This window comes from Thalia democratica, chromosome 2 (genome assembly GCF_965202585.1).
Source record: "Thalia democratica chromosome 2, ktThaDemo2.hap1.1, whole genome shotgun sequence".
NCBI classification, from domain to species: domain Eukaryota; kingdom Metazoa; phylum Chordata; class Thaliacea; order Salpida; family Salpidae; genus Thalia; species Thalia democratica.
In genome coordinates, this window is record NC_139166.1 from 22,471,697 (window position 1) to 22,491,097 (window position 19,401).

Below are 19,401 nucleotides of genomic sequence, written 5' to 3' on the forward strand. Positions count from 1 at the left end.
TATCAGAAACAGAAAGACTTACTGAAAAAAATCTTTTCAAGGAATATTTAAAAAATATTTTTAAATAGGCATAAATTTACTAACAAACATAACCAGAGAATAGTTATTAAATTTTCATTTGATAATAAAAAACTGAATTTGCTTCCACTACATAGTTGTGATCTAGCTAAAAATATACATCGAATTATAAGTATCTGCTTGGCGGGCCGCAGTTTACCGACCCCAGTTCTAAAGTTTAAGTTAATAGATTTTAAGTTCATACTAATAGAAAATGTACAAATTGAAATAAGCAATTTTTATAATGTATTTAGTTTTCCTTGTTAATATTAGATAAAACGTGTTTTTACTCATTTATCTCTTAAAAGTTTGTCTTAGTAGTTGACAAGAAAAATTTTACATATTTATCGAAACTACATTAAAAGTAATAGTACTAGTTATAAAAGTTTACATATTTTTAAAAATGTAAATTTATGTACTCAAAATGATTTATGTTTGATGGTAGTGGTAAAAAGAATATACATATTTAAGATCTAAAATAATTTCTATTATTTGTTTTTATAATTAGTTTTATAACAATACAGTTCTACTACAAAAGTTTGTTTGAATGAACTATATACGGCAGTTAATTTAAAGTATTTAAACTATTATAAACTTGTTCAAAGATTAAAATAAAATAAAATGGAAAATTAAAAAAAACAGGACAATTTTTCTTTCAATTTTTTTAAAACAATTGAATTTTCACTGTTTTTTTTTATCTTTTAAAGTAAATGATCATGAAAAACATTTTGGTTTTCGTTTCACACAACCCTCGATTACTTTCGTCATCGTCAAGCTTGTGTCCCCGTAGCTTAGCTGCTCCTCAAAATCTGATGAACTCAGGTTATGTCCTTTATTTTAGCTGAAAAAGTTGTCTTTCATCTAAAATTTCTTTACCCCAACTTATTTTGACCCACACGCTTCAGTTATACCACCATGCGGAGCATTTTTTTGTTATACTTTATGATGATACACTAGTTGAATATTATGACGCCACATATTTTGATTTCAATTTTTTTACAAGTTGGTGCTCTAAGTAATGTTGTCAGTTTTTCTAATTAAAAATTAGTTTAATTATACAAACATGGTTAAATAAGTAGAACAGTTTTTGTCAGTAATTAAATTGTACCACAAAACAACAATGCTTGTAAAAATTTTACTCATACTTGAATTTCCAACAAAAAGTTGCAAGCAAAGACTAAAACAGACCCATAGTGACGTTGGATAAGCAATATGTAATTCAATGACGTCATGAAGTAATTTAAGCGAATGATAAATTACAACTAATAGTAGATTATAAGAGTCGTCGCAACCAAAGTACGAATACTGTCAGTTAACTCAGTTAAATTTTTATACGTTGTAGATAAAACGCTTAAAATAAACTCATCACATAATGAACTAATAGCTCTGTATTTGCAATGTTAGCAAATAAATACCAGAGATGAATTTTTAACATAATTGCCACTTACACAAGTTTTATGTAGTATTCCACTTGGGTTTTACTTCTATATAAACTATATTTTTTATAAAATGTATTAAAGAAAACAGTTTTAGGTGTATTTTTTTCTGTACATTATTTCGTATTTTAAAGTTATTTTACAAATTCTAAGCTAACCAAGATAATTTTTTCCACTAATTAGTACTTCATTAGTGAAACCTAAATATTGATCAAAGGCTCAATTGTAGTTTTGTTAATTAAGTATTTGAACTTTTTGCCTTATTTCCATGTACCTTTATGGAGTCTGCCCCATAAGTACGCATTTTAATTGAGTTTCCCTTGTATAGTTACGTATTATTGTTGGATCTCCTCGATGAGTACGTATTGTTTTCGTACTTTATCGAAGTTTTTCAATTTTGAAGTTACTCTAAAGTCTTACTCAACGCTTATTTCCAAATAAAATCACAAATACTGCTTAAAGTTATATTTATGTCGTCATAGAAAATCTAAAAATCATGTTATAGTAAAACTTTTTTACACAAAGCATAATAAATGAACTAAAATAAAAATGTACAATAATTAAAAAATCAAAACATTCTGTAATGTTTATCACCATCTGTTTGTATTTTATAAATTTATATTCATTTATTCACAAATTGTCCTTAAACTAGCAGTTCTACAAAAATATTACTTTTTGCTGTTGGAAATATTTCTTGTAGCTTATTTAAGTCATATATAGTGTTGAAAGTTCAAGAAATTAGTTAATGAGTAACGCTTTAATTAAAACTTTATTCACATTCCTTTTAACAAGGTTTTTGTCAATAACTTATTTTTAGTTTTAAACACAATTTTGTCATATTTAGTATATTTAAACTACTTTTTTACTATTTATATTTACGCGCTATATGAAAATAGTTTAAGTTCTAAGTATTTAAAATTTCCTAATGAAGTTTTGAATAAGATCGTAACATACTTTTATTTCATTATTTAGTAAATCAGTCATGTAAAATTACAAAAGCTTTTTTGTTAAACGCTAAAAAAAAACTAAATAGATTTAAAACTATAAAAAAAAAAACTAAATGTATTTTCTAACAATGTTTAGAATATTTTTAAACTTTTAATAATATAATAATTAACAACAATCAAATAAACTTTACTTTAATTTCATTAAAAGTAATTTATGTATAAACAGTTTTTAAGTACAAATAATACAGTAGTGACCATTAAAAAAATCTATTACCTTTTGTACTGATAACTATTTTTTCTTGTTATCAATTTTAACTTAGTTTTTAATATGTAGACTACTTTTTATTAATAAGCTTAAACACATAAGTGTATAAAACTTTAGAAGCTTTTTTGCATCAGCTTACTATACTAAAAGTTTAAATAGAGAACTATTCAAAAAGTTACTTTGTTCATTATTTTGTTTCGTTTTTTTTTCGTAATTTATCATGACAGCTGTAACTACAATTTTACGGTTTAGGCCAGGGGTGGGCAATGTACGGCCCGCAGAGTAAAACTGTCCGGCCTCCGACCGTTTTTTAAACTTCAAAGGGATCCGGCCCGAAAAATAAAAATGACCGGTCTGCGAAAGAAATTACAGGTCCGCAAAGGGTCAATATTACAAAAAAGAAAAAAATTGTATAACATTTTTACAAAACAAAACTTTAAGAAGTTGACTTGTAAAACATACTAAAAATTACTTTATAAATTAATGTGTACTAATAAGCCATTTTATCCTAATGTTTTTGTTGTTCTAACTTAGTTGGAATGTCTTTTTGTCAAATTACAACGAGCAAAGTGTTTTTCAAGTAAGATGTTTTATATACTTTCTTATGTTAATTACAAAGTCAATTTTATTTATAGACATTTATATATTTTTAGGTAAAAAAAAACATAAGTCTCAAACTCTACTCCTTGCAACGATAAACGTTTTCTAGGGAGTTATTTAAACATCTTACATGTCTCAATCTACTTCTTAAATTTTCAGACTTGAGCAAGTTTTATGAATATGAAGAATTCAAAAAAGTAATCAACTATACCCATAAAATTAGGTTCCGGTTCAATCCGAAACTTTTATTTAAATTAGGATCCGACTGGATCTCGACTTATAGTTAGTATACAGTCGGATTCGGATCTAAAAAGTCATTATTCGGCTGGATCCGGTAAATCAATAATTCTAAATGCTCTGGCCCGCAAAGGACTAATTTTTTCCGGATCCGACCCGTTGTTTGAAAAACGTTGCCCACCACTAGTTTAGGCGAACGACTCAAAAATGAATAAAAACCTATGCAAAATACATTTTATTAATGTTCAGATTTTTTTATACCAATAATTTAATAAACTTTTTTTAATTTTTGAGTAATTACTTGTATTTAGTTTTAGATATATACAATTGAAAACAGCATTAAGTACGTGCAGTACAAAAAAAAAACGATAAACTATACACAAAAGACTGACTATTGTTTTAAAACTAAACATAAAATTACAGTCTTGAAAACATCTTGTTGAATTTAAAATTTACAACTACTGTCATTAGCTACTTTTTACTTAAATAAACAATTTCATCATAATTTTAGTCACATAGATACACTTTTTAATAATTGATTATTGCTGGATGAAAAGTTAAAAAAATATCGTTTGATTTTTATTATTTTAGACATTATTGAAATTTTACAAGTAGTTTTAGCTACTAAAATATTAAAGTACTACTTTAATACACAGCAGAAAAAAAAAATAATGTCATAAATTGTTGTTTCCCTTTATTTTTGCGTTTCATATTTCAAGTATTTACAACTCGAAAATTATTATTTTATTGTCGTAAGCACTAAATAATTTACTTAAACTTTATATTTTTTAATATTAAAGATAGATAAAACTTTTTCGTTAAACCTTAGACAGCTATATAAAATATTATGAGCTTTTAGCAATTACAATAGGTTTAAACTAATTTCTATTATAAGGGAGGCAGTAGGTTGCCCTTACTAACACCATCGATTTCGGTACAGAACTTCTTATAATGCTACTATGCCCAGTTGTTGGTGTTAGTATGGGCTACACACTAAGTCCTACAAAAGCTAGTTTGTTAAAGAGGTCATTAAAAACCAACAATTTTTCTAAGCTTACAAACTAGTTTGAGTTATAAAAGCTCCTTAAAACAATAAAGTAGGTAAAAAGCTGCTAAACGACAAAAAAAAAGTCTAATACACTTTCAATAAAAAAAGTAAAAAACCAAATATAATATTGTATAGCAATTTAAAAAACTGCATAAATTGATATTTAATTAAATTAATAATATAGTGAAATTAGAACTAACAAAAAAAAAGTGTTCAAAAACACTATATAGTAGATGGTTTATCACACAAACAAATTTTATTAGTTATATTTACCTGTTAAAATGATATAAAAATTAAACAAATTTATAATCTAAAAACTATTTTGCTGTTGATTAAAGAAAATAATTAAATATCATCATCAACATAACTAAAAACTAATTGCAATCTTTATAGTTGAGATTTCAGACTGAAAATGAAAACACTTAATCAATACTCGTATTAATACTTTTGGTTAACAATCTACTTTCTAACTAAAACAAAAATTCAAAACTTTGCAATACGACATTTCACACTCAACAAGCAGTCGGTACCTGACACAGGACCATGTTCAAGTAATCACACCCGAAATCGTACAGGTGGTTGTTGCCCCACACCCTCGCGCAATTCTCATTCCCGTACCTGTTGTCGGGCTCGGTTGGGTACCAATCGAAAAGCAGGTCTTCGGCAGGCTTCCCGCTCAAATACGTCCAGTTACCAGTGTGGACACCTTTGGTAGCGTTGTTGCTAGGGTTGACCACCCCAACCCAAAACGGTTCGCTTGAGTTTTGCCTGGTTTTTCTCACCTCAGCCAATATTTTACTGAAAATTGACAATACTGATATTTTATGTATATGAAAAAAGAACAAACGATTTAATACAAAAGGATAATTTTTTTTTTTATTCCCTCGAGTAAAACTTTTTTTATATAACGTGTATCGAAAAATTTTTATGACGTTTTAAATTAGTTTTAAATTATTAATATTATCATCAATTTAATAAAACTTAACTGTCATACCTGTGGTATTCCTTTCCTATGCTTCCAAGAACACTAGAAACAATAGAACCACTAATTTTACTGCAGTATTTTTTTGATTCTTCAAAGCTATGTGTTGTTGTACTCATAACAAATCGTAAGCATTCTACAAATTTGCATTGTTTTTTAAATCAGTTCTATATAAACACAATTATAAAAGTAACTTAACGTTTTTAAGGTAAAAAGTAAGCTTTTTTTTCTTTAAACATTTTGTTTTTAAATTGTTAATGTTAATAAGTATACCGGTTAAATGAATATACTATTTTAAAATTAGTTTACTTATTTTTATCCAAACAATTGAATGTCTTTTGTGTGAAGTGAAAAAAAAACTTTGTATTATTCTAAGCAATATAATCTTTTTTTTTATGCTTTATAAAACTAAAAGAAGTTAAGTAGAAAACACAAGCATGTTAGTTTAACTTAAATATCAGTTTTGTAGTAAGTTTTTATAACACTTTATTATATTCTAGAAATTATTTAAAATCTTATTGCATTAATTAAAAAAAGCAACAAGCAAATGAAATGCAAAAATAATCTTAAAAACAAGCTTTAGAGTGAAAAATAGGGTATGTTAACATAAAACAAAATTACAGAAAAAAAATGTCTTAAGCGTATTGGTAAAACATTTACGTAAATGAAGCATTACAAATACTGAAAACGCATTAAAGCTGCCTTATTTTTATTTAGACTACTTGCGGATGTTAAAATTGTTAAATTTAGTACACCACTTGGAATCGATTTTAATTTATAAAGATCGTCTGAGATGTTTAGTTTTAATTTGCTTCTAACACACTTAGGTAAAACAAAATGATGTACATAAAATAATGAAGCAAGCTTCATTTTTAAATCAAAATACCAATTCTATTTCTTAATTTTCTATAATTTTCAAAAAACTTTTAACACATTTGCAACTATAACTTTGAGAAAAAGTTAACCAGAACCAATTTTATTTCTATAAAATATAGTCCCAACATATTTTAAAGAAGTCCATAAATATTAAATCTTATATTTAAACTTTAAAAATCAAAGTTTATTAATTTAAAAACTCACTTTTAACACAATTTAGGTTTTAAAAATTTAGAAAACAAATGTATACATTTCTAGCGAATTTACTTAAGAAATTTTAAAGATGTATTAACAACTAAATCAAAAGTGAATATATGTTTTAAACAATAACTTCTAAAAGTACCAATATACTAAACTGCGTTGTTAGTTTTTTAACGATAAACAAAACAGCTCACTTTTAACACACTTGGGGGCCATCAACTTCCACATTGAACCTCCCACCCCATCCTCTATGCAGGTGTTAATCTTCACGCACGAATCTTCTATCCGGTGGAATTTAGTGCAGGAGTATTCGCACTTGCTGTTCAGTTTGCTACCATCTGTACATTTAAACCATCCGTTTGTTATTTTTGGGGGCTTTGGGCAGTCTGGAGTAAATAAGTACACGTGAAGTTAAAAACTGTTGTAGTTATATATTGTGTTAATTTTCTAAAGCTTTACTTACGAGGGTTTTAGGAACAAGTGGTAATATAATTGCAACTAAAAATTTAAAAATTTGAACGTTTGATTTTTAATTTATAATTGTTGTAAATTTTGGAATTTTTTGACAACATGAAATTAAAAAAAAAAAACTTTAAAAAACATTTTTTTTGTTCAAGTTCAGTTAGTTGTTTCAAAGTTTATTTGCTTTATTTTCAAAATTAATACATACTGACCCCCGTAAACTTTGAGTAGTGGGGAAAAAAAGAGTTCTAAAATAAAGATTAAAATTTCTGTTCGAGTATTAAATCTTTCTTAATAAAAACTCTCATTTTTATTAGGGGATTAGGACAATATAAGCTTAAATCATAATTTCAGATTAGTTTTATCTAAAAGTTTTTGTTGTACAAAATGTATATTTTAATTATAGTTTTTGTAAATAAAAAAGAAACTTAATTTAATTCAGAATTGTTTTTATTGCTATATGCTCTATAAATTGTAAAGTAAAATAAAAAACTTTCTTTATAATTTATACTTTTTAAGTTATTTATCTTTTTAATTACAATAACAGATTGTTATATATCTTTGCTTTATTTTACGATCTAATTAAATATAATTAGATTTATTATCACAGAAGGTTTTGACTTTGAAAAATTATAAATAAAAGTATTAAAAAATATTTTAGTTTTTGTTTAGTTAATTTATACGGAATTTTTTAAAACTTTTAAAACATTTTAATATACCTGTAATAGTTTCAGTTAAAACAAAAAGACTGTGAATAATAAACAAGATATATTTTTTCATTTAACTAATTGACTCTGAAGAACACAAGATAAAATGGAATAATTACTCCTCTAAACTATTTGAAAATATTTTTGATTCTGTAAATTTTTAGTAAGAAAGTTTTTTAATTGTTGTTAATTTAGTTTTGTCTTTAGTAAATATATTCAAAGTTTAAAGTAAATACTTAACATTTAATTATGAACTTAAAAATGCTTATATTTATTATAACTTACTGCATAAAATACTATGTTTTAAAAACTTATAATGTTTAGAAGACTGAAATCAAAAATCTATCTTTCAAGAATTTCAAAAACTCATAAATTTTATAACATAGCCAAACAAAACATTTACTTATAAAATAACTACTGTTAAGTTATAATAAAGCACTTGATCAAAATAATACAGAAAAACAGAATGTTGTATCAAACACGAGATTTATCATCACTTCCGTGTTAAATTAAAGTTGAATGTTTTAAACTGTTGTATTTTGCTGTTAAAGTAAATAATATGAAAATTGTTTTTTTTTTAAGAGTTTACCTTCTCTGTGAGCTGTTTTGTTCACTTAACTACACTTTAAAATTACTGTTTTTTAAAGTTTCATTAAACTTAACAAGTTTTATTTCAAAAAAAAAAAATTTTAAATTCATTCTATTTTTGCTCTAAATATTGAAGTGATTATAACCATGTAAGGAATTGTTCTGTGTGGTTGTGTGGCAAAACAGTCTAAACTTAATCAAGAAGTATTGACTAACATTTTTGTTTTATTCCACTTATACAGTATAAGTTTTCAGGGTATGACAGTAAAAATAAAAATAAGTAAAAATTTGGCCTTTACACAGTTTTTAATTGTAGGAAAAGTTTAAAAACAATGCAGTGTAAAAATCAACAGGTTGGCTACTGGTTTTTTAGAAATTTTTCAGGTTTTAAAGTATACTTTTGCAACTTAACAAATTTTTTGATAATTTTTGAGATAGACCAGATTAAAGTTGGGAGTTCACTAGGCTTCTATGGAAGTTGCAAACAAAAAAGGCAACTTTTACAAAATTATATTTTCCCATTTTTTAGCAAACTTCAATCAATATTTTAGTTCAAAATAAGAACCTATTTAAATCATTTATCAAAGAAGTTTTCATTAAAAAAAAAACACTTTTAAAAACATTCATAACGAAAGTTTTTTTTAAACCAAACACGTATTAGTATATTACAGAGAGTTATTTACACACAAACTAGACTGATATATACAAGAAAATTAAATTGAAGCTCCGTTTAAAATATTATTTTACTTTAAACTGGTTTACTATTTTTGCAGGTTTGAGAACAAAACTTGCATCAAAGACTAAAACTTTCAGCGTTAAAACTTTTGCATTTACAAAATTATTGAAAGTTAAAATGACAACACTAAGCTGTTTATGTAACAAAATAAGTGTTTGACTAAACAAAAATATGGTTATGTTTGGTTTTTGGTCAGTTCAAAATGTGTTAAATAATTTAATTATTTCTACAACTGTATTTTCAAAAACACATTCGGAGGTTGAACCTACTTTCAATAAAACATTTACGTCTTATTTTTTGGATTACGTAAATTTTAAATTCAAAATGTTAACATGACTGTTTGGTGGCAGTTAGAGTTTTTGAAAATTTTAAGCGCTTCTTTTCTTTCAATCGCCCGTGTATTGAAAAAACATTTGTGATAAATAAAAACTTAAATCAAGGTTTTGCTTAAGCAGGCGTTGATTCAAGTTTGAGATCATCGTTATTATTAAAATTATCAATAAACTCGAATCTACTATTTCTTTGCTGCTAATCAATTAGGTTTATGTTTAACTAAAAACATTACTTTGTCCTTTTTAATGCTTAGTTATTGCTTTCCATTGAAAATATTCGTACCGTTTTTGAGATGAATTTAAATAAGTAAAACTTTGTAAAAAAAAATCTTAGTTTGCTTGAACGACGTGAACTTGTAGACAATGCGTTTGTTGTTTTAGTGCGCTTTTAGTGCTCCGGACCAGTTAAAGTGCCCAGTTTTTATTATGGTTTTTTATAAAAATAAGTATGTAATACAACTTATTTGTAAGTGACAATATTAAGATGCTCTTCATATAATAGATTGTTTAACTCTTCTGCGTCCTTTAATAGATTATAAAAACAATCTGCCCGAATTAAGAAATAGCAGGATGTAAAACTAAAAATCGACGCTGTAAAGTTTTGCGTAAACACAATAAACGAAATATTTTTTAAAACCGATTATGAAAAACCGATACTGAAAGTTTTTTCAAATGCATGAAGTCTGAAATTATACGGTTTTGTATTTGTTCGTAACTTAAAGTTGTTGAATCTAATATATACTAAAAATAGTCATAAAAAAACTAGTTTTAGGTGATAAATGTCGTTTTAAGATAGAAGACTTTGATTTAATACATAAAGCAAACAGTTTTGCTTTTACCTTTTAAAATTAAAAAACATAAAATAATCTGAGCAATTAAATAAATAGCTAATTTAAAATAACTATAGATCTTAACCTTATTGTAAATAAATTATTATAAAACCTCCTAAAGGTGTCAATAATATGGTTTAAATTTTAAGTGTAATTATAACATTAGTTTTATAACGAATGAAGTAGTATAAAGTTTTAGATTCAGAATATTTATTGAAACTGGAAAGCTTCATTTAAGCAAAAAAATTTTTAAATTATTGTTTCCAACTAAAGTGTTCCTACGGTAAATAAATAACTTACAAACTCATACAAAATTTGTGATTTTTTTTAGCTTATGTTATGTTTTTATTAAAGGAATAAATATTTATCTTAATGCTAAATTAAACTTTAATTCTCTATACAGTAGTACTTATTGTTATAAAAGCAATTAACTTTTTTTTAGGTATACATTTATAGAAATTAGAAAAATAGTACTAATTTTGTTAATAGATCCTAAGAATTCGCTTTACAGTCAATACTTTGACGTTTATTTGAATTCTCAAGGTAGAAAGTTTACGTCCCTAAAAGGGAAATACATAAAAAAAATTGTAATTTATTCTTCAATAAATTCACTAAAATTTTATACTAGTTGATAACAATTTTGTTTTAGAATTGTTTGTGTAACACAAAACAAAAAAAGCCTTGAAAGAAATATTTCTACATGAAAGTAATTCAAAACCATTTGATCAAATATTATGTTTCAAGTTTTTGAAGCCTTTCTCAGAAAAAGACAATTTTTGCTTCATGTCACTAATCATGCTTTCCATTGAACGTATCGAGTCGTAGATTTTCCTCCTTTGATACTCCTGCAAACGCATCTTCCCATCCTCACAACTTTCTTCCGGTTGATTGCGCGTAGGCACGACTTCACCCGAACTGCTCTTGTTCTTTTCCCTACTTTCTCTATCCTTCCTCAAACCCTTCCTTGTCAGAGTTCTGAAGGGTGGGTCTATAGGAGGTGAGAAGGTCGGGTTAACTGCGCCGGCCAGCTTTCCGACATTACTGAATACCTTCTTCGGACTCTGAGCTGACGGGCCGACTCTTCTCTGTTCCAAATGACGGCTTCGGGACGGACTACTCGACCCTTGCCAGTCGTCGAAGAGAAGCGTATTGGCAGACGGGTCTTTGTCGTACAACTCAAGCAGGTTCTCCTCCCAATTTCTCATGTTCCCCGGCCTCCTCCGGGGGTCCTTCCAGGCGGCGGGCAGCGAATGAAAATCGAATACGGTCGCGAACGGTTGCAAGGAGTGGGGTACGTGGGGGTTCTGAGCGGGCAAGTGGAAGTAGTCGTCGAAGAGGTCGGCGATTTCAGGATTTTCGTCGAAAGTATCTAGCAGGACGAGCTGCCAGTCAAACAAGTAGCTTCTCGGTGGCCTTTTGGCCGGGTCCATCCATTCGCGAGGAAGATGCAGATTCACCCTGTATGCCATGTTTTTTAAATACACAAGTTTTTTTAAACTGTTAAGAAAAAAGATTTGTAGGTACAAATAAAATTATAAATTGAAAATAGTTTAGTAGTTTTTACAAAAAAATAAATTTAACATGCTAAATATATTTCTGTTCAAGTGTTGTATACAAAACATTCTTTTTACTTCATACGAATAGCTTTAAGTGATGTGAGATGTATTAAAACGGGTATACTGACAATTCCCACCCGCGATCATTTTCCCCCCAATTAAACCCTACCTGCACATAATTCCAAGTCATTTTTTTTTTTACTTTTCTTTATTTATTCCTTTAATTTTTAATGTTTTTGTTATTTTTCTAAGTATTATTTATCTATTTTTTGCTGTCACTGTTACCCCTAACCCTCAACCTTGGTCGGTAAGCGGTTCTCTGATTTGACCGGGTGGGGTTTGATCAGGAGGATAAAATCGCGCGTGGAAATGAGCGGCTCCTATTAAAACGTATAAAAAAAAGTAAACTAAACAAACGTTCTTAAGTTAGATCAGTGATCTATAGGATAATTAAAAATGACGTAATCATAAGAGTCTAAAATAAATCTACTAATGAAATTGACAAGAGACGTTAATTTTCCAACTTTTTCTAAATAATTCTACACAGTATAGAATAAAGCAACAAAAAAACTATTTCGTACGTTTAAGCTTATACTAATTGAAATAAAAGTAATTTGTATATTTTGGAACAAATAATAATTTACTAAAATAATATCAACTTGTTTTATAGCAGTTAAAGTTAAAGAAAGCGATTTATTGACTATGACTACTGAAAGAAAGTTAATTTCTATAAATAACTAATACATACATTATCATTTATTTTTCCTTATCTAACACATATACAAATACAACTTTTGTTAATGTAAGAGTCGATTGCTACCCGTAGTATTTTAGTAAGGGGTGGGGTAAACTTATAAATGTCAAAAATGTCCCCAAAATCAAACTATTATATTTAGTTATTTTAGGAGAATACTTTATATTACAATTATGATAATTTTTTTATAGATCACGTTGCATACATTTTGAAAAAAATCCAAAATTTTATACTATATTTTTGATTTCTAATTTCTTTTATCTAATGTGTATTCAAAACTTAAAACTAGCTATGGGTTTTACAGTTTGGTTTCTTTCTATTTAACATATGTTTTTATTTTTTATTTTTAACAACAAAATAATTTTTGGCTATGCTAAAATAAATTTTGGCTAAGAACTACATTAAAACTAAATTAAAAAGATTAACAAGTGACTTGCAACTCTTTAAGAGAAGAATGCCTGAGTGACCAAAAAATAGCCTGAGTTGGCCTTATTTTATGAAAGAAATTGAAAAGATAATAATTATAAGTCAAAAACTGAAGCCAAGTTAAAACTAATCAAGCTTAAATATTTATATGTACCGAGTTATAAAAAAAAGAACTTAATAATCTACAATTCATAAATAAAATATCCAAAAACTAGTCTGATATTTAGGAAAAAAATGAAACTAGCCTGAGTTTTGCAAAAATAAAAATCTAAACATGCCTGATTCAGTTTGAGCTTTTTTATTATTACCAACCAGCCTGAGTTACGGGGTTTGCCTTGGTCTTAGATTTTCAAGATTTTTAATTTTTTAAAGCTACCCCGAGTAGCTTGAGTGTGGCAACACTTAGTTTCACAAGGTATACTAAATATTAAAAAAAAATAGTTTATAAACATAATGAAAAAACTTAATCAATATACAATAGGTTTAGCAAAACAATGAGTGTTTTAATAACTAGTTTTTTTCTGATTTTATTCAAAATGAGTTTACAATTTAGTACAAAAAGAATGTTTATTAACAGGGTACCACTTTTTTAAACAAAAACCCATTCTGAATGACCAAAAAGTAGACTGAGTTATATTAAGTTGCCCTGAGTCTGCTTGAGCTTTTTCAAAATTGAACAAATTTAGTATTAATTTAGCTTAAGTACGTAAAAAAACTAAAATAACAATAAAATGATTTAATAAAAATATAGATTAAGTTTTAAAAGTAGTCTGATTATAAAAAACAAATATAAAAGCTAGCCTGTGTTTTGCAAAAAAATTCAAATTACCCTGAGTTTTTGAAAAGGTTTGAAATAGTCTTACGAGTTACCTTGAGTAGACTGATGGTGTGAAAACCCTGAGTTTTTATACTAAATGCCTAAATATAAACATATTTGAAGTATAAATCAATATACTTATACATAAATTATAATATTGTATTAGTTCTAGAGTTTTTTATTATTATTTTACAAACTAAATTAGATTAAAATAATGCTTACAAGCATGCTCACAAGCTTGAATATAAAAAAAAAACATCATAAAACATAAAAACTAAATACTTAACTGGAATAATTACACTAGTTTAAAATAGAAAAATATTTTTTTTCAAGTCATAAAAATGAGTCTGAACTTTTCAAAAATGTTAAACTATTTTGAATTACTTGAGTAGCCTGGGTATGTCAAGTTCTGTTAAAGTTAAAAGTTTATTTAATCAAAGTTTATTACAGTTTAAATTTATTTTTATTTAACATGAGTATATATCTTTTGTCCTGTCCTAGACAATGACGTTTAACTGTATCCAAATAGTGCATGACTTGATAATCAAAAGGTTCCTTCTCACACCAGGTCTTTGGACCGGTCTTTTGAGCGCTTTTACATAAAGAAAAAAACAAAAAAAATTACTTTGCTATTCCTCAGTAAAAATATACTTTGTTTTTATTTTAAACTTTACACTTCAATGCAACTCAATAGAACAAATCATATAGGTTACATTATTAGTTGTCTTGTAATATAATATACATATTAAATTGCACTTTTAAATCCGTTGTATAATCGTGGTTGATAATATGTGTAGCTCGCGTTCATTCAAGCGTTCAAGAGAATAAAAGAGAAATAAGAATGCGCGGCGTGAGAATAAAACTGAAATAATTTCTTGTGACTCACATTTGCATCAGCACATCATAAGTCGCGTGAATATGAAATGAGCCAATGAGAACGCAATGCGTGAAAGTTGAACCAATCAAACATGGGTGTAAGTTTATCCCTAGATTAGATAGCGCGTATAGAACAAGCGACAGTTTTATTGCAGTAAAAAACTGCAAATACGACACCTCTACCATCCTTGTGAAACTATGATTTTTTGTTAAAAATTTAGTTATAAAAATTAATTATTTAATATAAAAGTTTTATATTAACAATTACATTAGCTTCATAAACTTCTTAATTGTATTTTTCAATTATTTGTTGTTAATTTCTTAATATGAAGTATTTTGTTTACACAAGTTAAACCTTTTAACAATCTTCTTAAATTTGAATGAAACTAACTGTAGTATGTGCTTACTTATGTACGACACAGGCCTGATATATAGCTGACAATAAAGTTTTAATATTAAATACACGCTCCTAAGTTCATTCTTCAAAATTTCGTTAATCAATCTAAAAGGTTTATTTAATTTTTACTAAACTTATGCTGTTGTTTAAACTGAAATCGAACCTGTGAATAGAACGATGTGTGTTACAAGTAATAAATGCAAACAGAAAACAACGATAAAAACTAACACATAAAAACAATCATAATACAACAAAGCTTTAGCTAAAAAATGACAACGAATCTAATTCCACTGCTTAACAGCCTAAGTTAAAACATACAACATCGTTACGCAAGTAACGAGTTTAGTCACTACAAATAATGTTCTACAAATTACGATTTTAATGATACCTAAAGCTTTCATCAAAATTTTAGAATAAATGACTCGCGGAGTCTGCTTTATATAATCCAATTTTTAACTACTCTACAATTTAAATTAACAAAATTTGGAGTTATATAAACTTATCTTCTTCAAGCAACTAAGTGTAGTTGAACTTTATTTTATACTTTTCACATTGTATACTTTGAAGTGAAATTAACTTTCTAATTCAAAAACAATACATAAACTTCATTTATTACTCATAGCATTTTTATTTGAAAACTTTAAGAAACTTAGTAAAAGGTTTAATTTTGAAAATAGTGACTTTTTAAAGTTTAATATATTATGAAATAATAATTGAACCATAACTTTAAATCGTTCTCAGCTCACAGCTAATTGTGCACAAACGAATGTTTAAGTTTTCTTAATACTCTAATTTTATAAATTCAACATTCATTATACAAAAATTTCGCAAAAAATGCACACTTTCTTTTAGTAAGTGTTGTATTTTCCGTAAGTAATGAAAACTTTTTTCAGGTGTAGCTCAGCCTCTATGTAACTTGTTAAGAGCTGCCCCTGGTGTGTTATATACTTACACTTCATTTTTAAATTCAACAAAGTTTTTTTCAGTATATATGAACTAAGTAGGTCAGCTTGTTTATTGTTGCATTCATTTTAAACTGATCTCAATTACTTTACTACATATTTCAAATAGAAAACCTTACTCAGTTATTAAGTTTTAAAAAACAAAAGTAAAAGTTTAAAAACTTTAATGTCCGTTGGGCTTAATTTTATTAGTGTAAAATATAAAGAAGTATAATTTTAAGTAGTTTTTAAGCCGCCAGACTAGTGTTTAACGTTATTTGTACATTTACTTCGGAGAGCTTTAAACTATATGTTTAACACATTTTTTTACAAAACTTATAAAAAAGTTAAGTTAAAAGAGAAAGTAGTAATTTAAACACTAACAAAAACTGTATTAATTACTTATCTGAGGATAAAAACAGAATAAAATCTCAAAAGAAAAATTAATAAAGTAAAACAGGTTTTTATTTTATTTACTAAGTACATGGGTCAGCAGTTTTTTATAAGTGTTGAGCAAAGTTGCTTGCGGGCCGCAATTAACTAAAATAATTGTCTTAATGATTAAAAAACACTATTATAAATCGAAAAAAAGAAAAAAAATGAAGAAAGTAGCAATTAATAACTATTAAGTTAAAAGTCTAATTGTAGTTTTTTATCACAACAATTTTTTTTAATTGTTTTGAAAAGTATGATTTTAGCTAAAAAGTTTATCGCCAGCCGTATATTTTTGCTCTGAGGGCCACAGCTTTCCAACCCTGGGTTAGAAAAGGAAGAAGTTAGAAAAATTAGAAAAAGTAGTTTTTAGTGATAGAAAACTTTATTATGCTCAAAAGATTTGAATATATTTTTAATGTGATACATAACAAAACCAAACTAAAAAGCTTATCTTATACTACTATATGTTTCCGATTATTTTTACAAAAACAAAAAAAGAATTTCAAAAGCGAAAATTTATTTTTCGAATCATTTCAAACGTGTTTTATCTGTGGAACAGTTTCTTTTTGTCCGCAAACGATGCCGAACATGGCATTCTTCCAGTTTTTCAGTTTCACGCTTCCAAACGCGTCTTTTATTTTCCGTCTCATCACGGTTGGCGTTTTGAAGGCAATATTTTTCACTTGCTCAACAGTGGACGTGTTCTTCTTCTTTTTTTCTGAATAGTAATTAGATGCTTGTTGTTGTTATTTTTTGACAGTTTGTGGTTTTAGTTGCAAAGCTTAGATATTAAAGGAGATTTTTGAATGTTTACATTACTACATATTTTTACATAAACCTTTTAAAAAAACAATGTTAAAGTCTAAAAAACGTTATTAATAATTTAAAGATCACACTTTGTTTCTTTGTATAAAAACAATGTTGTTTTTGTGAAAACTAATAATTATAAACGCTTTATAATTGAAATTAAATGTAGTATTTCAGTTTGAAAGTAATAAAATATGTCCAAATTAATTAGGATTTCATTACATTCTGTGAATAAACAAAAGTCCATATCTAAAAAAAAAACTTTTCTCGTTCAGTTTTTAGTAGGTTTTTTAGTGATAGCGTTGTATTCAAATTTTCTAAATAAAATCTCGAGTTGAACCTTGTACTGACCGTAAAAGTGTAAAATAAATTCAGCTCTAACACGCCACCTATGGATAATATTTCTTTTTAATGTATTGCGCGTTCAGCGATGTTTTGAGAAATAATCACTACTTATAAGTTCATACCGTTGATCAATTTATCTTTGGTGTGCTTAAGCTCCGCCGCCTGCCACTTCAACTGGTCTTTTAAACTTTCGTTTTCCTTCTTAGTTTGTTCCAATTCCTTCCACAGCATTCCAACGCCTTTCGAGTCGATGCTTTCCGCTACCTTTTGCATTTTTTGCTCAGTCTCGAAAGACTCCGACTGCTCCACTAAGATGAACGTTTCCGCCATCGTTATTTAAAAAATCAAACACAAAACAAAAACAAGACAAAACAGACAAAACTTCACAGTTATTGTGGCTTCAAATAAATACGTTTAATCTTTAAAAAATTTTAAACTGTAGTCATGGTAACTACCAGATTTTTTGTTCGCTTTGAGCTTTATGTACTTCAATATTTTAAATTAGTATTTATCAAAAAATTAAATTTATCTTAATTAAGGAAATTGATAGTATGAATTTAACTATTGGTTGCTATGATCACAATCTAATTATTTATACAACTTTATTGTTTTTTATTGCGAATCTCAACCAATATCTTCTCTAGATGCTTAATATAAATTAGTTCTATTGTAAACTGCAAAGTTAAAGCTAATCTAATGCAAGCTTTAAATAAAAGTTAAAATTCAATATACAAGATGACAACTAATGTTAACTCATTGAAAGAGAAATCAAAAAACTTGATTTTAGCGAACCTACGTAACAATAAAAACAAGATACTAACAAAATTTTAGAAATTAAATTTATATTTGTATATTTTGAAAATATACAAAAAAAGCACGATGAAATTTCTACTCATTCTCGCGTTTCTCCTTCTTGCTTTACTTCCTGCCTCGATTGCCGACCAGTGCCGCGTCAACTCCACCAAAGTCGACTGCGCCGATTTCAACTTTCCCGGCGGAGGCTGCTGCGGAAAGTCGTTCTGCTGCGAGTCGGTGTTCGGGAGAATTGCGAGAAATGCGACTTCAAGCGGACAAAGTATTTGCTCTCGCCAGTGCGACGAAAATTTCTGCTGTCCGCTTTTCACTTGCTGCCAGCCGAACCTCCAAGTTGGCAACTCCTCGCAAACTTCCGTGGTCTACTACAAGCGCGCCACCATGTTTCTGACCCTGGCAGTTTCCTTCGTTACCATGGCAACCGTGTTGATGTGCGTCTGTTGTCACGGTTGCGACCGAAACAGGTGGAGGACGGACTTGGACCAGAGCGAGGCAGTCAGGGCTTTCAGGTCGCGGTACCCGACGGTTGTCAGGGACACGAGGGCGGTGGTTTACGTTGTCAGGGAGCCGAGAGTGGCCGTTGTCAAGAACATTGTCAGAAACGCGGGAGATTTTCCTCCGAATTACAATGAAGCGGCTTCTGACTACAACAAGTACCCGATAAGAAAATAAATAAATGAAATGCAATAATGTTATCTTGTTTTTCGTTCATAAGACAAATAAAGACTCAAAAGTTACAATTCAAAGTTACGCTAAACGAAATTGATTAAGAAACCTTTTTTAAATAGTGACTTATGTTTGATTTTTTTACTTAAAACTAGAACCAAAACCAAACTATTCAAACACTACGACTTTTAGTAAAATATAAAAGTGTTAAAAATACTTAAATCAAATTTTAAATGTGCTTTGTACCTATAAGAGAAAGTAGAG